The 22,756-nt window shown below is 46.2% G+C and overlaps 1 pseudogene; it reads left to right on the forward strand.

The window, feature by feature from the left end:
- The first annotated feature begins 298 nt into the window (after positions 1–298).
- LOC122451753 overlaps positions 299–22,756 on the forward strand; it is a 32,132-nt pseudogene continuing 9,674 nt past the window's right edge.

Raw genomic sequence — 22,756 nt, forward strand, 5'->3', positions numbered from 1 at the left:
CAGCTTAAATATCTTTACACAGAAATCTTTGAAAGTTCGTTTTTATTAATCAGTGGTACCTAGAGAGGACTGATTTTAACCCACTAAGTACTTTAAAAAAAATCAACTAACTTAGCAATATTTGGTAGCATTTTCCTGTGGCTTGACATCATATTCAATGTAGATGTTAAAATCCATCCTGTTCCCTTTAAAAAGAGCTGGATGGGTTTGTCCAGCTCCACTCTTCCAGCACCTTCCCTGCTTGCTGTCATTCCTCAGAGTCCACGGACCACGGTGCCTCCAGCACACCTGTGCTGCCATGACCCTGCCTCACGACCTGGACCACGGTGCCTCCAGCACACCTGTACTGCCATGACCCTGCCTCATGACCTGGACCACAGTGCCGCCAGCACACCTGTGCTGCCATGACCCTGCCTCATGCTCCAGGACGTGACTCCAGAGAAGCCCAAGAGCCAGCAGGTGTGTGACATATGCTTTCTACACAGCCTAAGAGGTTCCCAAGCTTCTTAGAAAAATTTTACATCAAAGACATCATGAGTTGCAGGCTCCTGGTGAGTGCTCTCATGTTGTCATTCAAACAAAACTTTCTAGATTGGCTTCTGGGCAGGCAGCCCAATGTGAGAGCCCTTGGTGGCCAGGCAGCACCACTCAGGAGCAAGGCATCACTGTCACGGCTGGCAGGAGCGTCTCGTGGCCAGCTTTCCCCCTCCGGCAGGGCCTCGCCTCCATCAGCGTGCTCTGCTTATCCTCCCGGCCCAGCTCCTCCGTTGCTCCCGGCAGTGAGCAGGTGGGCTCCAGCAGCCCCGCGGGGTAAGGTCCAGCGGCGAAGTTCAAAAGTAAGAAATCCTGTGTGCCTGCTGCCTCCCAGCACAGCATCCCTGCCTTTGCTTCTTTCCTGTTCTGGATGCACAGGCCTGAGCCGGACAGGCTGCCTCGCCATCACACGGGGCCCCTCCTGGCTCCTGCATGGGAAGTCTCGGAGGCTCCTTCTGCTGGACAGGCCAGCCAGGCCCTGCTCTGGATTAAACACAGGGAAACTTTCTCTACAAGACCCTAAGGGATGTCTGAGCACCAGATCAGAGGGATCGTAAGGTTAGGTGGCCCGTTCCCTACAGAGAAAGGGTTGGTGCTTTGTCCGCTTGCCCATTCTCTTTCCCCCTTTCCCTCCTTCCCCACTAGAAGGAAAGAAGAAAGGGAGAAAGGAGAATGGGAACAGGGGAAGGAGAGAAGGAGAGAAGGAAGGGAGGGAGAAAACATTAAGCAAATAAAACACCACATCTTGAATTCCTATGAAAACAGGAGGTAGATTCAGGAGTCAGGGTAGTGTGAGGAAACTGAGGCAGCTCCGAGGGTGGGAAGGCAAGCGGGCTGCGGGGGTCAAAGCCAGTTAACATGTGGCAGCTTGTTATGTTATGTGGACGTGCCATACCCTGGCCGTGGGCTGCCCTGAGCTGCCACAAAGCAGGGGGCCCTGGACACCCTCCCTGGGACAGCCGAGCACACAGCCTTGAGGCTGCCTTGTGCTGGATGAGCGCAACTAGCTCCCCCCATGAAAGCATCCATCACGGCCCTGTTTCCTGACCAGGGTTGCCCATCACCACAGCCACCCCTTGCCCTGGGATTTTATGATACGCTGTGGGCCAGGTGCTATTTTTGGGTCTCTCAGCAGACTTCATCAGCACAAAAGAATGGGAAAGGGAATGGTCCCATCGGTCTCAAAACATGTCTGTGATGTTTATTTTTTTCCCTTATAAAAGAAGGAAATACTCAGAGAAAGCATGGCAAAGTACAGGAAAGTTTTAAAAAGAAAGAATTTACCCATAGTTTGACTACTCAGAGACAACTGACATTAATATTTTGGGAACACGTATGCCTCACTTAACGTCATTTACTTTCTTCTGGTTTAAGAGGATAGAGGTAAATAGGTGTTAAGTAAAATGGCAGTTATCACAACATAGAGGTATTCTTAGTAAAAGAACTATCCTTCTTAACCTCCCAGCTAAGTTTTCCCTGAAATTCATTCTCTTGAACTATTATCATATGGGGAGGGGAGAGTCTCTTGCTCTCTCTTCCCATGCTTTCCAAATCAATTCTTTATTTATTATTTGACTTCTTTTCCATCATAATCATATTACTTTGAGACATTGCAATTTCATTCTCTAATATCTCCAATAGCCTCACAAAAAGCAGGTCTTATGCAAATGTGCAAGTTAAACCCAATGTGGCAGATTGAAGATGGTCACAAATTGTGGGACAGATTTTTATGTCCCCCCAAAATTCACCTGTTGAACTTCTAACCTCCAGTTCCCCAGAAAGAAACTGTGTTGGAGGCAGGTCCATTAAAGTGGTGATTCAGTTATGATGAGGTCATTAGGTTAAGCCCAAATCCAATATGACTGACGTCCTTGTAAGAAGAGGAGGTCTGGACACACACTGACACCAGGAATGTGCCCACGCACAGTAAAGACCATGGGGAAAAGCAGCCATCTGCAAGGCAAGGGGAGAGTACTCAGGAGAAAGCAAACCTGCTGACACCTCAGACTTGGGCTTCCAGCCTCTGGAACTGTGAGAAAATAAATGGCTGTTGTTTAGCCACCCAGGCTCGTGGGTATTTTGTCATGGCAGCCCTAGCAAACTATTACAACAGTTGTGCAGCCTTGGGCAAGTCACTCACCCTTTTGGAACCTCAGATCTCCATACACAAGCTGAGTCATCACAAAGATAAGAATCAATGTATGTGATACATAGAGATATCTAGCATTCATGACTAAGCATACATGCACAGCATTCTGCTGCTGCTAAGTCGCTTCAGTCGTGTCCGACTCTGTGTGACCCCATCAACGGTAGCCCACCAGGCTCCCCCGTCCCTGGGATTCTCCAGGCAAGAACACTGGAGTGGGTTGCCATTTCCTTCTCCAATGCATGAAAGTGAAAAGTAAAAGTGAAGTCACTCAGTCGTGTCCGACTCAGCGACCCCATGGACTGCAGCCTACCAGGCTCCTCCATCCATGGGATTTTCCAAGCAAGAATAGTGGATTGAGGTGTCATTGCCTTCTCCGGCACAGCATTCAGCAAGTGGTTAAAACAAGGTGCAAAGTAGCATAGCTAGAATGCTTCCTCTGTGTGAAAAAGATATTTTGGTTATCTACTCAGTTCAGTTCAGTTCAGTCGCTCAGTCATGTCCGACTCTTTGCGACCCCACAGACTGCAGCACACCAGGCTTCCCTGTCCATCACCAACTCCCAGAGTTTACTCAAACTCATGTCCATTGAGTTGGTGATGCCATTCAACCATCTCATCCTCTGTTGTCCCCTTATCCTTCTGCCTTCAATCTTTCCCAGCATCAGGGTCTTTTCAAATGAGTCAGCTCTTCACATCAGGTGGCCAAAGTATTGGAGTTTCAGCTTGAACATTAGTCCTTACAATGAACACTTAGGACTGATCTTTAGGATGGACTGGTTGGATCTCCTTTCAGCCCAAGGGACTCTCAAGAGTCTTCTCCAACACCACAGTTCAAAAGCATCAATTCTTCAGCGCTCAGCTTTCTTTATGGTCCAACTCTCACATCCATACATGACCACTGGAAAAACCATAGCCTTGACTAGACGGACCTTTGTTGGCAAAGTAATTTCTCTGCTTTTTAATATGCTGTCTAGGTTGGTCATAACTTTCCTTCCAAGGAGGTTATCTACTAATGTACAACAAGGCCTCCCAAAACTTAATGGTTTAACACATCAACAAACATTAGATTATCTCTCATGAATCTGTGAGTTCACTGAGTGATTCTTCTGTAATTTTTTCCTGGGTTGGGGGGCGGGGGGAGAGGTGGACTCTCATGCTGCCACAGTCAAATGGCTGCTGAGCTGAATGGTCCAAGATGACTCACTCATATGTCTGGTGTGTTGGAGGGATGGATGAGAGGCTTGGACTTCTCAATCTCCACATAACTGGCTTGGACTTATATTTTGGCAACTGAATCCTGAATCCTAAATCCCAAGGGTAAATGTGCCAAAGAGGAAATGAAAGCTGCCAGTCCTCATAGGCCTAGAACTGGCAGAGGGTCACTTCTCCTGCTTTCTATTGGTTAAGGCAGTCACAGGATCAACTCAAGTTCAAGGGGAGGGGGAGAACACTGCATCTCTCAAGGGGGAGAGCAACAAAGAGTTTGTTGCCTCTCTAATCCAGCACAGGGCTTTCCTGGTGACTCAGATGGTAGAGTCTGCCTGCAATGCAGGACACCTGGGTTCAATCCCTGAGTCGGGAAGATCCCCTGGAGAAGGGTATGGCTACCCACTCCAGTATTCTTGGGCTTCCCTAGTGGCTCAGATGGTAAAGAATCTGCCTGCAATGCAGGAGACCTAGATTTGATCTCTGGGTTGGGAAGATCCCCTGGAAAAGGGAACAGCTACCCATTCCAGTATTCTGGCCTGGAGAATTCCATGCACAGAGGAGTCTGGTGGGTTACTGTCCATGGGATCACAAGAAGTAGGACACGACTGAGCGACTAATACATTCATTTTCAGGGCACAAACTCCTTACTCAGATAACTGACTGAAAGGAGAGAAATTCTTCTTTATAGAAGGTAACAATTCAATAATAAATCAGAAGAGATGATAAAATTGAAAAGTCACTACTTCACAACCCTTATAAATAATGAATCTGAGTTGCTACAACAATCAGGCTGCACCACTTGAACCCACTTGGTAACAGAAAGAAACAAACCAGACCGGATGCCTTAATGCAGTCATGCAATTTTAAGTGTAGAGCACCACCTTTGAAATATTCTTGCCTAAAACAAGGAATCCAGTGGCCTGTCAAAGAAAAGGTTGGGAGAGGGAAGTGTCCACCTGTGTGCAATGTTACTTTGAAGAGAATTTTAAGCCAATAATAAAGCCGACTAAAAGTCAGTCTGCTTTTTGTTACTGCCAGACACCAGCAATTCAAAACAATGTCAGTGATAAAATACCCCTTTCCTCCCAACTGTCTGTTCCTAATGGTTCTCTGTCCTTGATACACCATTGTCTGAAACGAATCAAGTTTCTAGACATAAATAACAGTTTACAGAAAATACAGAATATGGGAGAACAAATTAAATGACATCATAAGGAAGCATGCATCCCAATCTAGAATAAGAAGCATTCTATTCGACAAATCACCCAGGTTCTCTAGAAAATCAAAAGCATGGAAAGGAGGGAAGGGGGGCTGTTACAGACAGAGGAATGGAGGCATCTAAGGAGACGTAACTAAATGAACGAATATGCAGACCATGTGGCTCCTGATTTGGACAAACCAACTGGTTAAAGATAATTGTAGAAAGGTAATTAACTATGCTAGCTGTGATAAGGACATGATGGATATATTTTTATATGTATATATAAAGTCTCATATTATATAATGATCTCTTTCAAAAAACTAAGATCATGGCATCCGGTCTCATCACTTCATGGAAAATGCAAAGAGAAAAAGTGGAAGCAGTGACAGCTTTTATTTTCTTGAGCTCCAAAATAACTGGATGGTGACTGCAGCCATGAAATTAAAAGATGCTATGTGAGGAAAGCTATGACAAACCTAGACAGCATATTAAAAAGCAAAGACATCACTTTGTTGACAAAGGTCCATATAGTCAAAGCTGTGCTTTTTCCATAGTCATGTACAGATGTGAGAATTAGACCATAAGGAAAGCTGAGCACCGAAGAACTGGTGCTTTCAAATTGTGGTGCTGGAGAAGACTCTTGAGAGTCCCTTGGACTGCAAGGAGATCAAACCAGTCAATCTTAAAGGAAATCAACCCTGAATATTCATTGGAAGGACTGATGCTGAAGCTGAAGCTCCAATACTTTGGCCACCTGATGCAAAGAGACAACTCATTGGAAAAGATCCTGATGCTGGGAAAGATTGAAGGCAAGAGGTGAAGAGGGCAGCAGAGGATGGGATGTTTAGATAGTATCACTGACTCAATGGACATGAATTTGAGCAAACTGTGGGAGATAGTGGAGGACAGGGAAGCCAGGCATGCTGCAGTCCATGGGGTCACAAGAGTCAAACACAACTTCATGTCTGAACAAAAATAAAGTCAGTTCAAAATGACTAAAATTATTTCTGACTGAAATGTCATGACACCTAGGATTTGTTTTAAAATATGCCAGTAAACAAATGAAGAAGCAACCAAAGTCAATAGAATAAAGACAAGACTGTCCATGAGTTGATGACTGTTGAAGTTAGGTAATGGACACACGGCTGCTTGTTACACTAGTCTCTCTCTTTTAAAAATCTTTTCATAAGAGAATGAAAAAAGAATAGATGTATGCACAGTGGTAGCTGCCATCGTTAACATCATCAGACCCGAGTAACAGACTCAAGCATGAGGAAGGTGGCATCTAATTCTCTGGGAAGGAAGGACTCGCAAAAGCTGGATCAGGTACTAACCAAGAGGACTGGACTAGGCCCAGTGGTCAAAGTACAGGCAGAGAAAAGAAGCCCAGCTCAGCTGCTGAGCAGAGAGAAGAGCCCAGGCAAACAGGCAGATTGCAAGAAACTGAAGATAATGTCACTGCAAATAGGTGTAGGTGAACAGGCATGGGGTTGCCTCCAGGAGATAAGGCAACATTCAGACATCCTTGGGGAAGAAACCTGTCCTCCACTGGCTGCAGGGTCTCAGGCCTGAGGAGGGGGCAGGAGGGGTGTTTAAGGACAAAACAAGGGGCTGGCAATAGTGAAGAAAGCCTTCCTCCCATTCAAAAGTGAGGGGACATATGTACACCTATGGCTGATTCATGTTGAGGTTTGACAGAAAACAACAAAATTCTGTAAAGCAATTAACCCTCGATTAAAAAAATAAATTAACTTTTTAAAAAAAGAAAAAACAGAAAGGCTTCTGCCCTGGGACTGCCACACAACAAGATCATCAGACAATTTCATCAATAATGAAAATTAACTACTAACTCACGTTACAAGAGACTCCTAAGCTTAGGGACAGCAGGGGCACATTCCAGAACCCAGATGCAATTTGGAGGGGGTCCCTGCACTGGCATCCAAGCTCTGGACATGCCCCAACCCAGAACAAGACAGATCAAGCCCAGAGGGTAGGGCATGACAGGAGCCTGTGATGGAGACTAAATGACCCTTAGGGTGAGGGTTAAAGTACTAAAATAAACATGTGAAATTTTCAATTATGCTCACACACACACACACACACACACACCACTGAATATGTATTAGAATAATGTTGTATTGCTTTTGCCCCATTTAATGATACAGTAGCCAGTTATTTCACCAGGAAAAATGAGCTTATTCATAAACAGCCAGAGGAACTGGAACTTGGATATACAAACTATGGCGTACCACATACAAATTCGGAGAACAAGGAGGGGGAACTTGCTTTTATACAGAAGGCGGAAGGAGTTTAGAAGAGACTGTAATAACCAAAGAGTCCATTGGAGGAGCCAGGAGTCCAGAGTATGGAGGATTCTTATTGGTTGGACTGCTGCAGTCTTTAATTGGCTTGACTGTCCTCCAATAAAGAGAAATTGTAGTCTTTCTGCTAGAAAGTAAAGTAGTCAAGAACTTCCTGTGTGACATGTAAGGTACAACTCTTCCTGTTTGGAATGGTTGAGGATGCGTGGTGAGGCATGAGAGCGTCCCCTACAGACTTGTTCCAATTCTAGTTTTAACTAGGGTGTTTTATTGCATTTGTATAAAATGTATTTGTATTTATTTAAAATGTATGTATTAATCTGTATTACTTTCGTAATCTGCAATCTCTTATGATTTATTCACATAGCTTCTTGCACATGCAGCATCACTACATACTCCCAGATTTTTTTAACGAGTAGAAATGCCCTCCAGTCAGCCCGGAAGAGATTTGGCACACTTCATCTGAGCAATGAGATTGGTTGCCTAAGTGTTGTAGGATCTGTATTTGTAAGATGAGAAGCTGTTTGGAATTCCCATGCTGACAGTATTCTAAGAGATGAAATAATTGGGGGGTGATTAAATTACCTGGGTGCAAGATGAAAGAAAGTGGAAGTAATTCTAAATGAGGTGATTCCCCTTCCCTTTTCCAATTCTGGGGCCACCAGTGACCTGAACCCTAAAGGTGGTGACAGGGAACGCTCGGCACAGCCCCCTCCAAACTCCCCACCCTGTCCTTGGCTTTGAGACACCTACAGTGTCATGATAATGAGGGAAATGACCCAGGCCCTCCCAGCCCAAGAAAACTACCTAAACCCAAACCTTTCTTTAGAATTCAATTGAAAAATAAATCTCTAATTCAAAACTAAATGCCAAAAATATTAAAATGCAAACAGACAAGCTATTTTTCAATGCACAAGTCGTGTTTTTAGTTGATTAAGCCTCACTTGTTCAGCACTCACCATGGGCTGGATTGTACATACAATAAACTTCCTATATACGAACCTTCGAGCTGAGAATTTTCAAAGATGCATGTCCAGTCTAGTAAGATAGTTCACGTGTCTGGCGTACATTGTCACATATACGCATCCTCTACAAGTTTTCTGTGTACCTTACTATACAGTGTTGTCTAGAGTACAGTATCTTTATTTCAAGCCTAGGATGTCTGGAAGCAAGCATGAAAGCATCAGTGATGTAACTGGTACTGTACTTTTCAAGGTACTGTGTTGTAAAATTTAAAATGTTTTCTTCGTTTTTTGTGTTTGTTTTTATGTATTATTTGTGTGAAAAGGATTATAAACCTATTACAGTTCCATACTATATAGTAGATTGTGTTAGTTGGGTATCTAAGGTAACTTTGTTGGACTTACAAACAAGTTGGACTCAGATGAGAACTTGTTCCAATGTAGAGGACTTAACTTTAGCTCTCCACGGACAATTCCCCCCCAGAGAGACTGCAAGTGGCTTCAGGGCAGCTCTCTTTTACCCAGCTCTTAGCAGGCCAGCCTAGAAGACTCTTGATGATTGCTACCTACAGTCATATTTCAAAAGCACTGATAAAGGGGCCACATTTGCTGTGTTTTTAGAGCTTGAGTGACTGTTGAGGAACGAATGTTTATCCCGTCATACTGCCTTCCATCCTCCTCCTGTCTTTTTTCACACTCCTCCCTTCCCCCTCTCTGTAGCTGAGTATGTGCACGTGTGCACGCCCGTGTATGCAGTGTGTACACAGGGACATGTGTGTGCGTGTTGGAGTGCTAGTGAGAGTCAGGGGAGGGAGGCTGGTGTCTCACACACACCCTGTCCTTTCATTGTCCTGACCTTTTCCTTTTTCCCTTTCCCACTTCTATGCCTTTAACTATTCATGTGTTTAGAGGCCCTGCCCCGTTCCTGCCCCACAGCCTCTTCCATCTGGGTTGCTGGGGCGGGAGTGGGTGGGAAAGAACATGAGCTGCACCTCTGTCCACAGTGGAGACAGAATCTCGGGCTCCTGCTCCCTCTTCCCTGCACCCTGGGAGACCAGGGTCCTGACAGCACAGTCCTGGGGTGAGATAAAGAGAAAGAAGGGCTGAGAGAGCTGGCCGACTATATCCTGTCCTCCCAGAGCAGAGGTGGCGTGAGGCTCTGCCATCGGCCTCTGCCTCCCTGATGTGGTTTTTGAGTAGGGCTGACTGCCCTCCTCAAGGGCAACTTGATTTATTGTTTCGTTCCCCAGCCACTCACAACCCCAGGGCTGCCTGAAGTGTGAATGAAGCCCACTTAGGAACCACATCTTGGTTTCTCTTCCCGCACTGGCCAGCAAGGTCCTCTTCTTGGGGACAGAGGGGTCACCGCAACAGCACCACTCGCCTCAGATACCCTGGTACAACCCGCTAAGGATCATTCTTAGGGAAACCTTGCATCTCCATTGTGTTAATTAGTTCCAGAACTGCTAATTAAAGCCCTGAGCTGCTGCACAGGAGGGCTGTCTGCGTGCTGGGATGAGGCCACAGTGAGGAGTGGGGATAAAGACAGAGGCACGGCTGGGCCCACAGTGACGGGACTTTCCGATGACAAACCTAAGACGTAAATGAACCTCCAAAGGCCCTTTAAGTTTGGCATTCAGTTATCTGGCTGTTTTGATAAGGAAGGACTGAGACCTCGTCATGATTTTCTGGGCCCTTGGCAGGCGGGTGAGGGACAGGCTCCAGACCTGGAGTGAGCTTCTGTCTTACATTAATGGAAGGCTAATGAATGTCTTAAAGGAGAGGCTTTGTGACTTTCATGTGGATTGAAGGATCACCCCAGTGGGCAGCTACAATGCCAGTGGCCGCCTGCCTTTGGCCTGTGGCATTAATAGGCCCTTCAAGACACCGGCAATTTCTACCAGAGTAGGTCCTCTGTTCAATGGCCCCCGTGGGAGTTAATAAAGAGGAAAAAGTCCGATCCTCTACCTGCCGGGAATATGCACACCCCTGGAGCTCTGTACCATTCATGCAGGGCTGCAGACTCGCCAGGGACAGGCTCCTCCTTGGCCCAGGGTGGGGCTGGCGTTTCCTGGCAGACCCTCCACTCAGAAGTCCCAGAATCTGGAAGTTTCCTCACAGAGGGGCCAAGGGAATCCAGTCACGTGTTGGACCCACCATACTATACCCATGGGCCCTCAGGTGGGAAATTCAGGAAAAGGCTTTAGAGAGAAGAGGAAAATGCAAGAATTAAGGAAGGCAAAGGGCAGAGGGCAGGGGACTGGGGAAGGTCCTCTGGTCCAGTGGGGAAGCTCACCCCAAGCAATGCCAAGCTGTACCCCCACCCAGAAGTGTCCCCAGGCTCCGAGACAGCCGCGCCCCTCGCTCCCCACCTTCTTCAGCAGATGAGCCAGGCCAGCAGCACCTTTCCTCCCAGGTAAGGGCAGCTCTCTGAGCCAGTGGCCTTGGGTGAGTCACTTCCCTTCTCTGGGTTCAGGTCCCTCCTCCATTAAATAATGGTGGGCTCATTGGATGCTGTCACAGATAGACACCTCTGGGCTGACTTGGAGGGTTTGGGTGGAATAAAGTAACAGTTCCTTCGCAGAGTAGAGGGCTCAGTCCAAACAGCTGGCATCACCCTCCCTGGCCCGTGGGTAACATCAGTAAGGACCCCACACTGCCCGTCAAGCCCATAACTCTCCAGCCTATATCCCATTCCCAGAACTACAGCCTGCTAATCGCCCCCTCCCCTGTCCTCCAAACACCTTGCTAGTCTGGCAGCCCTGCCTCAGGCCTGCCACTATTTCTGCCCCCTCCAAACCTGCCTCCTACTCCCTCTCTCTCCCATTACCTTCTTCTATTTTTCTTCAAAGCCCACTTCACCACCGGACACCACCAAGTCTATGAGTTTGCTGTCCGCCTGTCTCACCTCTCAGATGGCAGGATCAGGGTCCACCCCGATCACTGCAACACACAGTGAGTCCTCCACAGATAACCCCGTGCCTCAGTGCTCATGGCTGCGCTGTTGCCCCCACCCCCCTGCAAGATCCAAGATCATCACCTCTTCAGGTCTCCCCTCACCTGCCTCTGGAGGCCTCCCCAGCTCTGAGCCCCACCTTCACTCTAATGCCTGCAGGACCAGGCTTCAATCACTGGCTTCCCTTTGGGACACAGCAGTAGCAGTGCTGGGGACTAAGATGTACACAGAATGTCAGCCCCAGGGCCAGAGGTTCAGACGTGATGGTTCAGACAAAGAAAACCTAATGCCATGCATGTAATTGGCACAGAGGTAAAAATCTCCTTCTCAAAACTTCCAGTCCACAGAACTTCACTCGTCCCTTCCAGGCACCACAGATGCTTAGGGAAGGCTGAGATCTGTCTCCGAGAATCAAGAACCAAGAGAGTATTTCTGGCCCAATTAAGCTTTAGTGCTTGACAAGTAGAAAATGCAGCCTCATCTATTTACATTCCTCATGGGAGAAGCAGACCGGCTCTGTGTACGTGTGGGCCATCTGGCTTGCCTTCCTGCAGGTGCACCACACCAAGGACACAGGTGGACCGGCAGGCCGTGATGAGGGCGTCTCTAAAATGATGTGGTCAACTTGTGACATCAGCCTCCGGCAATGAGTACAAATCTTGTTTTACAAATTATCAGTATTAGAAAATCAAGTAATTATCTCCATTTCAAAGGTACGAGAAGTCTTCTCATCCCTATTACGAACAACAACATTGAGCTTTTAAGGGCAGTGCTGCCAGGCATATGGTTTTTATTCTTTCAGACGTGGCAGATCGTACCCTGTCAGTTTCAGCAGGGTGACCAGATCTGAGTCATGATCCCCACTTGAACCTTAGATAGGTAAGTAGATGGGAAGACAGATGAGATGGTCCACTAAAGTGCGTGCATTTGAAAAACTCTTTAAAAAAAGAAAAAAGAAAAATCAACTCTAACGTAAGTGTCCATTTGAAACAGCTTCCCCCATGACTCAGCAGGTAAAGAATTCGCCTGCAATTCAGGAGACACAGAAAACACCGGTTTGATCCCTGGCTTGGGAAGATCTGAAGGAGTAAATGGCAACCCACTCCAGTATTCTTGCCTGGAGACTCCCAGGGACAGAGCCTGTTCCATGTAGTGAATGTCTGGCTGTCACCCAAAGAACCATAGACCTCTTGTCCTCAGGGCAGAGAGAGCCTGCTCACCCCCACCCCCAGGCTAGCCCCCACCCTGCACGAATACTAGTGGCCTATCCTTGGCTTTTGCTCAGGAACCCTGCTGTACTACCCCCTGCCTCAGCCGTGAAGAGCCCTCTCCCCGAGGATGGATCACCTTCGAGGAGGGTCAAAGACCCCTCTGTGCCAACAGGCCCTTGCCTTTTTGTGTAGGTATCTGCCATGTGTGACATGGGTCCTCTTCCCTCTAGGCCTCTATGTGGGAATGAGGGTCATAAATCATAATAGGCAGGGGTATTCCAACACAAGATAGCAGAGGGGTTGGTGTGAGGGGAGGGAGGGGTGAATGGCCAGTACCTCGTTCGTTTATTTAAGCTCTGCATAGCACTTAGTATGTAACCTGTAGTGTTCATTTCTGAAGCCTAGAGTCTAGCACAGTGCGTGTCATGTGGCAAGCTCCCAGGAGTTGCTGGGCCTGAATGTAGGCATGATCAGGTGGGCAGGGGGTAACCTGTCAGCTTGATCCATCAGAGTCCTATTAATAACAATAGTGTTAGTTACTGGACTTCCCTGGTGGTCCAGTGGTTAAGAATCGGTCTGCCAATGCAGAGGACGTGCGTTCAGTCCCTGGTATGGGCATGTGCCTCAGGGCAACTAAGCCCATGCTCCACAACAGGAGAAGCCACTACAGTGGGAAACCACGATGCTACAACAAAGAGTAGCCCCTGCTCGGCACAACTAGAGAAAGCTTGCACACAGCAACAAAGACTGCAGCCAGAAATAAATAAAATTTTTCTAAAATAATATTAGTTACCATTAATCAAGCACTGACTCTATACCGACTTTTAACATGATGAACCCTTATGGACCCACTAGGGAGAAAGATGTTCTAAGTCTCATGTTTTAGACTCAGAGGGGTTAAGCAACTTTCCCAAGGTCACACAGCTTATGACATAGCTGTCAAACCCAGGGCAGTCTGAGCCCAGAACCTGAGTTTTTGACTCTGATGTACCTCTCCCTTCACATCCCCACCCCTCTCAGAAAGAACAAACAGGGGCAAGACCAGAAACCTGAGATCAGCAACGTAACCACTCCCTGGGGAAACCTTGAGGGAACGTGGCTCCAAGGCTTCAGACAAAGCATCTGCCTCCACAAAGGAGTCTTATAATTGAGGCCTGTTTTTCTACCCAACTGTCATTCAGCAGAACCAACCAGGACTGCTAACCAGCTGGTGTGCACCGGTACAGCTGTACCTGTTGGTAAAATGTTGAAATACATTCACACATGTTGGCAAATAGCTTCTGTGCTAACGTCTTCTGCCTGGGCCCCAACACCCTGATGATTCAGGAGCCCCTATGGGAATCCGGGAGCTTCCCCTGATCCCACAACCCCAGGATTAATGCCTGGCCCTGCATGGGGCCTCCAGGTCCTACTCCAGAGGTGGACTGAGGCTTGGTCGATGCTGGGTTCATTCCTGTGCATACCACTTTTCATCATTTGGGAATTCTCCTTTGGATTCTGTCCTCACTTGGGAACTGCTGGTCTGAAAGGGCATCTTCAGCATCTCCTAGGCCCCTGGAATAAAACAGTCCTTCTTACCCAGATCCCCTAGGGAAGCTGCATCTGGTCGGGGATGGCGGGGTGTCAGGCTCTGCCAACACAGAAGGGTGGCCCCCAAGGTAAAGAGTTGACCAAGGCAGCCATCGCTCCTTCAGAGACCCCCATAATCAGGATGAGCAACAGTCAAGCATGCCTGAACCAACGGAGGTATTCTGGTGAACCAGGAGGGTTGGAAGAATGGTCCAGGGAAGAAGTCTATGGTGGCCCAGAAGGGACCAAACACTTAGGAAGTCAAAGCTGTGGCATCAGCTGTGAGTGTGGGTCTGTGGGTGTGGGGCAAGGCCAGACAGAGAAACGAGCCTCAAAGACAGAAGCTGGAAGAGTAAGGACAATTCGGTTAGAGGCTTGGGAGGTGGGTCAGAGCACGGGCTGTTGTCGTTGTTGTTCAGTGGCTCAGTCGTGTCTGACTGCGACCCCGTGGACCGCAGCACGCCAGCCTTCCCTGTCCTTCACTATCTCCTGGAGTTTGCTCAAACTCATGTCCATTGAGTCAGTGATGACATCCAACCGTCTTCCTCTGTCACCCCCTTCTCTTCCTACCCTTAATCTTTCCCAGTATTAGAGTCTTTTCCAATAAGTTGGCTCTTGACATCAGGTGGCCAAAGTATTGAAGTTTCAGCTTCAGCATCAGTGCTTCCAATGAATATTCAGGGGTGATTTCCTTTAAGATTGACTGGTTTGATCTCCTTGCTGTCCAAGGGACTCTCAAGAGCGTATAATTTCAGTCTAACGATATCAATATTATAAGGGGTCTGAGGCCTGTTTCACATGGCACTGGTATGTGGCCTGCAGGCTGGGCGGAGGCCCAGGACCTGGATGCAAGCCAACCTGTAAGGAGGGGAGCTGTGACTGAGGAAAAGGACAACACTTTGCTATCAGCAAGGTCCTCGAAGGTCTCTCCCCTGCCCCCGCCCCAAGCCCCCAGCTTGTACTGAGTGCGTCTCCCATCCCCACATTCTGAGTCAAAGTGTGATCAGACTTCATATGCTCTGCAGCAGAGCATATAAAGATGACAAAGCCCTGTGGATTCCTCTCTGCTCATTACCACCCTGACAGGCCTGCTGTTTGCTTCCCAGCCTCATATTGTGTTCGTGTGCAGTTCAATAGATTTTTTATTACAGTTGGAATTAAATAAGTGAAAGATGGATCCAGTGGGTTGAGGGAAAACAGAAGTTTAATCAAAGGAAATAACAGAGCCGGTCTGGTTCTAGAATTGCAGGATGTACTGAAGCGCCCAGCAGGGCCTGGTGACGACGTTCCTCTCAGTCTTTCCCTTTGAGGCTTCCTCCCCCAGCTCGTGCCCATGAGGGGGCTTCAGAGGCAACTCGCCCCCCCGCCCCCAACAGGTAGAAGACATGGTGGGCTGGGCCAGGGCCAGGCTCTCAGGACCACCACTGAACTCAGGAAAGCTGAAACCCAGGGTCTCCCTCCCATCATCCAAGTATCGCTGAAGGGGATCATCCTTTTACTTTTCTGTTGCTCTGAGGCCCTAAGGGCAGCGAAACCTGCTGAAAGGGATTATAAATTATGGCTTGGGGGTCCTGCAGTCGTGGGTGTTGCCAGGACTCATGTGGTTACAGGGAAGGGTCTGTGGGGAGAGGGAGACAGAGTGTGAGATCGTGGAACTCGGCTGGGCTCAGCCCCGTGACTGGGGCAGCTGGTGGGTGGCAGGACCTAGGTGGGACCGCCCCCGGGGGTGCAGTGGGGAGGGGCGGGGCTCAAGCCCACCCCAGAGAGCTTGCTCTCAGGGTTGATAGGCAGAGGATGGTGCGTCTCCCACCTGTTTGCTCTGCTGCGGAGCTAGTGAGAGGTCAGAGTCTGCTCCCACTTGGAGAATGGTCCACTGCGAGGGGCAAATTCTATTGCATCTAGGTCCTGCTGGTGAATGAGACTCCTCTGTAACTACTGGCTCCCATGGCCTTGTGCCCACCTGACATCACGTCCAGGGTCATGACGGACATGTGCTCGGGAATGGTCTGTCCCAAGGAGACCTGATTGCCTGACTTGCTGTTATTTCAGCTCAGATTCCAGGGCCCTCGTCACTTGTCCCCTTGTCCCTCCCCTTCCTATAGCTTCAGTCTCAAGAACTGTCCCCTCTGTTAACACAATCTGCCTCAGTATCCATGCCTTGAGCCATCCCCTGGGAACAGGCATCCCACTTCACCCAACTCAAACCTCAGTCCTCTAGCTAAAGCTGGCTCCCAGAGGTTGGACCTCCTCAGGAACAACTGTCAGCCCAAACGGCTGGCCCTGCCTGCTGCCGTGTATGCCTGACTCCGTACCAAGTGCCTGCTGTCTGGGACCCCTGCCTCCCTGTGACAGCTGAGTGTTTGAGGGCCGTCAGCTTCCTGCCTCCCCAGCCTCGCTACTACCTGCTGCCAGGGTCCCTCACATTACCTGCTCTGGGGCCATCTTCCCCCGTCCAGCCCCACCTGCCACCCTAAGCCCAGACTAGGACATTCCCGAGCAACCCTGTCATTGCCGTGGGACAAAAGGGTACCTAAAAGTGGTCCTGACAGAGAAAAGCTTCTGGCTTCTGCTAAACAATGTCACAATGTCCCCAGGGTGGGAGCAGAGGTGGTATTTTATTTTCCACAGGCTCTAACACTCTGACAAGAGACTCCAAAGACAGGACACCATCCAGAAGGCAAGGAAGAACTCTGGTCCTGAGCCAGCAGCTATCCTGACCCCCCAAGAGCTTGGCTACCAGGCGGTGACAGAGAAGCCCTGGAACCCAGGCCAAGGAACAAGAAATGTGTTGCCTCCCAAACATGACTACAAATGTTTATCCTGTCTTTCTCTGAAAACCCCACTGAAATGAAAGCAAATGCATTTTTTGAAAGTATAAACCCAAAGACTTAGAGGATTTGAGAGGATACAATTATAGACAGATTTTTGACAAAGTTTAGAAGACAGAAAGCAGATGGAAAAGGAAAATTAGCAAAGGAAATAGAAGCTGAGATGCCTGCAAAGGAGGTTCCAGATGAGAAGCGAACACATTTGCCCAGCAGAAAGCTGGGGATGTTCAGCACGTGGAGAAAACAGGGACAGAAAGCTGTGGATAAGAGTGGGGTTGGGAAGAGGAGGTTGGTGTGGGCATCTACACTGAGCAAGACTTTCCAGATACTCTCCTTTGCCCCGTACAACTGGGCAGGTCACATGATTTGTTCACCCCTACCCAAGCAAGATGTCCAAGGCTTGCTCTCTGGTGAAGCAGAGGGAAATTTCCAAATTTGGGGAGACCAGGCAAAGCAAGGGGTGGAGAGAGGCTCAGAACTGCAGTCTAAACACTGCACAGTGGGTTTCTGGGTCCATGTTCTGGTCTTGCTACACACATCCTGCTCCCAGGCAAGTGATTAGAGGATTCTCCTCCTGAGTAGCTGAACTACCCCAGAGAAAAAGATCTCTAAATAATGACATTTGGCAATTTCCAATGTAAAAAGCCCTACTAGTCTTCACATTCCACCCAAGCATTTAGAACTTTCAATCCACTTTATAGAGCCTTTTGAAAATATGAACAGATAATCAAGGATTAGTGGAGGAAAGAATTGAGGAAAGCCTCCAACATGAAAAAGAGATCAAAACAAAAGCAGGCCTAAAGTAGGTATCAGAGCATCTCAGAGATGAGGTAAGGACCAGAGGGCAATTTCAAAACGAAGTCTAGTGAAAATTCTGAAAAGCAAGAGCAGACATTGCCCTTATGGGAAAGGAAATAATCGGAAAACAAGAAAGACTTCTTGGAGATTAAAAATATACATAGTAGTTGAAATTAAAATTCAATAAAGGGAAACTTTCCAGAAAAGAAAACTAAAAGACAAAGAGAGAAAACTGGACAAATGAGACTTTCTAAAAATTTAAAGAATCAAAGAAGCGATAAAGAAGACAAGTGGGAGGAAATAATTTTAAAATATCTATACAAATACTCCTAGAACAGAAGGGCATGAATTTCCATACTGAAAGGGCCACTTGAGAGTTTACCATGACAAGTGAAAAAACTACCTGCAACCAATTTTGAAATGTCAGAACACCAAAGATAAAGAGAGGATCCCAAAAGTTTGGACATGAAAGCTCAAATAGGACACAGTAATAAGAGAAACGGGAATCAGAATGGCACCCATTTCTCAGCGGCACTAGAAACCATGAGATAAAGAAACAATGCCTTTAGCATCCTCAGGGTGAAAAGATTATTTTCAACCTGGATTCTATGTTCAGCCACTCTCAGGGAGTGGGAGGGCAGGAAAAAAAGATTTCTCAGATGTAAACAGCCTCAATCAAATTGGCCTCCCCTGTACCCTGTCATAAGAAGCTGCTGGAAACTAGTCTGTAAATCAAGAAAGAAGGTATGGGCCCAAGGACACAGCAGAGCTGGGACTGAGAAGAGCATTGAATGCAAGGCCCTGGATGACAGCTGTGTGGCAGGCTGGAGAGCAAGCTTGTAGTTTGGAGTCGGAGGAAGAGCTGCTCCAGGAGGGAGACCACCAGGGGAAAAACGGGATCCATGCATTAAATGATAGGTCTCACCAGTCAGAAATTACGCTGTTAAGCGTTTGCCAGAACTGAAGGAGCAAGGTACATAGAAAAGTAGGTGAATTTTTTTTTAGGGGGTGGATAATAAAGCAGGTATATTTTAATAGAGGCAGACAGCTAATTTATACATTTCCATCCAATTTCATTCCACAGATTCACGTTTCTTCACAGCCATGGTGAATGCTTCTTCATCAAAATGAACATTTTTACCCAATAATATTGTCCTAAGCATTTACATGTCCAGAATGGCAGAAAGAAGGTAAAATGGATATTTTTTTATAAGGAAAAAGATAAATATATAAACATGAACCCCACTTGTAATCTAAGGTGGTTTAGACCAGTCCTTATCCAAGTTCAATATGCATATGAAACATTTAGCATAAAATATAGCCTCTGATTCAGTAGGTTTGGGGTGAAACCTGAGATACTGCATTGTAAACAAGTCCCCTGGTGGATGCTGCTGTCTGGGTCATACTTTGAGTAGCAAGTATTTATACAGAGCTAAATGGCATTGAAAACATCTGTTGAACTATGATAATAATATCTACTGCCTGCTGTATGTCAAGCACTATACTACTTTGCATGCATTGGCAAGTATTATCTCAATTTATTCCTCTAAATCCTTTTTAGTTATTATCATCCTTGTTTTACAAAAAGGAGAATTGCGACTAAGAGGAGAGTTGGCCCAAGCTCTGACAAATACTCACTGACAAATACTAGCTGGTAGAGCTGGGATTTGAGTAAGATTTATGTCACCTAAAAGGCCAGATTTTTTCCCCCTAGAATTACAGCTTCAATCTCCCCTGCAATGTAAGGAGACAGAAATAAAGGAAAACACATTCTGTGTTCAGGCATTGAAAAACTTCATGCTATTAAAATGTCTATACTGCCCAAAGTGATTCAGTGCTATCTCTATCAAAAACCATGCTGGCAATTTTTACAAAAATTAAAAAATGAATGTTAAAACTCATATAAAACCATAAAAGACCCAGAACACACAATGTGATATTCAGAAAGAAGAATACAGCAGGAGGAATCATACTTCTTAATTTCAAAATATAATTACAAAAATAAAGTTATTTTAATAATATAGTATTTTATAAGTGGGATTGTTTTCTTAATTTCTCTTTCTGACAGTTCATTGTTAGAGTATTGAAATACAGCAGATTTATGTACATTGATTCTGTATCCTACAACTTTACCAAATTAATTGAGGAGTTCTAGTAGTTTTTTGGTGGTGTCTCTAGGATTTTCTGTATATAATATCATGCCACCTACAAACAGTGACAGTTGTGCTTTTTCCCTTCCAGTTTGGATTCCTTTTATTTCTTTCTCTTGTCTGATTGCTGTGACTAGGACTTTCAATACTATGTTGAATAAAAGCGATGAGAGCAGACATCTGTGTCTTGCTCCTGATCTTAAAGAAAATGCCTTCAGCTGTTCACCTTTGAGTATGGTAACTGTGTGCTTGTCTTATACAGACTTTATTATGTTGAGGTATGTTCCCTCTATATGCATGTTGTTGAGAATTTTTATTATAAATCGATGTTAATTTTGTCAAAAGCTTTTTATATATCTCTTGAGATGTTCATATGTTTTTTATTCTTCAGTTTGTTAACATAGCATATTACATTGATTAATTCGTGTATGCTAAACTATCCTGATGCTAGGAAAGATTGAGGGCAGGAAGAGAAGGGGGCGACAGAGGATGAAATGGTTGGATGGCATCATCGACTCAATGGACGTGAGTCTGAGCAAACTCCAGGAGATAGTGAAGAACAGGGAAGCCAACTGTGTTGCAGCTGACAGGGAAACCTGGCACGCTGCAGACCATGGTGTCACAAAGAGTCGGACATGACTGAGTGACTGGATAACAACAACGAACTATCTTGCATCCCAGAGATAAATCTCAGCTGATCCCCATGGCAGGAGCTGGGCTAGCAGAATGTAGCTATATTCAGGGGCCAACTATAGCCAAGTGTGGAAGTCTAGGCCAGTGACAGGAAACAGGACTTTCCTGAGTTAGGGTGGCACATTTTACTGTGCTTCTTTTTAAAAACACACTTTTAATTTCTTTAACAACCTTGCTTCGTCAAATCACCTTTGGGAATAAAACAAAACTGTAGTACCACCTGAAACTATGGTCTGTACTTTTGACTTTAAAGGTTCACTGTCTTTCTCCAATAAGAATGGCCTGAAAACATTCCATCTTTCTAAGCCATGATGAATGAATATCCATTAAGCATAGTTTCTCACCTCCAAGCAACCCACAGAGCAGTCAGGGCAGCTGCCCTTGGTGCCCAAGGCAGCCAAGCCAAGACACTTCTCGCTGTAGCGCTTGGAGAGGCCATTCTATCAAAAAAAGCACTAGGTAAAATTTTTAAATGAGATCATTTTTAATCCCGGGATAAACAAAGGAAGATAGGAAATATAATCAATGTATATTACTTGATCTGCTATAAACAATATTTACACAGTACAATAATTAAACACTGACTACCTATATTAATTGAAAGTATCGAAGCCATTATCCTGCAAGGGGAAGGAAGGGCATGAGAAGAGAAGAAATCTTTGCCATATCAGAACCATCAGTGAATAAATTCTAAATTTGGTAGATCAAGGAAAGAAATATAAGCACATTACTTAGAAATATGAAGATAAATACCAGAAGAAACAGCTCAAAGAGTATATTTGTTTTCTATTGCTGCATAACAAATCACCATAAACTTAACAGTTTAAAACAACATGTTTGTTATCTCACAATTCCCTTGGGTCAGGAGTCTGGGCATGAATCTTCTATAGAGTCTCACTAAGCTGAAATCAAGGCATCAGCTGGAACTGTGTTTTATCTGAAGCTTAACTAAGAAAGAATCATCTTCCAGACTCCTTCAGGTTGCTGGAAGCATTAATTTCCTTGTGGTTGTATGACTGAAAACCCCTGCTTTTTATTGGCTCTTAGCTGGCAGTCATCCTCAGGCTTCTAGGTCACCTAAAATCTCTAGAGACCACAGTTCCTTACCATGAGGGCTTCTCCAACATGGCCACTGACTATCAAACCCATAAAGAGAGACTCTGACTCCAGACTGCCAGGAAAGAGTCTTATATAACACAGCATAATCATGGGCGTAATCTCCCATCATCTTGCCATGAGAGGCAGGAGATGTGAACTCCAGCAGGCTGAGACCATTGGGATCACGCTAAATTCTATCTGCCACAAAGAGGTCCTTAAATGTTTTTTGATAAGTAAGTCATGCAAATTACATAAAAGAGGATGAATGAATGCCTCTCACCCACTTCCTAGCCAACACTGTCTCTTCCCTGGGAGGCAACAAATATAATCATTTTCACTCATAACTTAACAAATGATTCTGTGTATATAAAGTGTGCACACATGCACACTTTATTCCTCACTCTTTCAGCTCTTTATTCCAATGTACCAGGTCTTTCCTAAGCGTTCTATAAAAATGATGATACATACATATATTTTTTTCCCTTTTTTGCATAACTGGTAGCATGCTATACAAACACACCTTTATCTCTTTTTATGCTTCATATACCCTGAGATCATTTTAAATTGGTACATGAAGAGGTTCTTCATTGTTTTTTCTGCTGTGGTATAGCATTCATTGACCCTTTGATGGACGGTTAGGTCATTTCCAGTGCTTTTCTATTGTGAAGTTAGATATTTCTAATGCTGCAATAAATATCTCTGAGGGCTGGACTTCCCTGGTGGTTCAGTGGCTAGGAATCCACTTGCCAATACAGGGGACACAGGTTTGATCCCTGGTCTGAGAAGAGCCCACCTGCTGAGGGGCAACTGACTCTTGTGTCACAACTGCTGAGACTTCGTGCTGCAGCTACTGAGGCCCGCACCCTCTAGGGCCCGGCTGTGTGGTAAGAGAAGCCACCGCATCGCACCTAGAGAAAGCCTGAGCACAGCCACGAAGACCCAGCACAGCCAAAAATTAATTAATTAAAAAATAGTAATAGTTCAGTTCAGTTCAGTCACTCAGTCGTGTCCGACTCTTTGCGACCCCATGGACTGCAACACGCCAGGCCTCCCTGTCCATCTCCAACTCCCAGAGTTT

This window comes from Cervus canadensis, chromosome 13 (assembly GCF_019320065.1).
Source record: "Cervus canadensis isolate Bull #8, Minnesota chromosome 13, ASM1932006v1, whole genome shotgun sequence".
In the NCBI taxonomy this organism is placed as follows: Eukaryota; Metazoa; Chordata; class Mammalia; order Artiodactyla; family Cervidae; genus Cervus; species Cervus canadensis.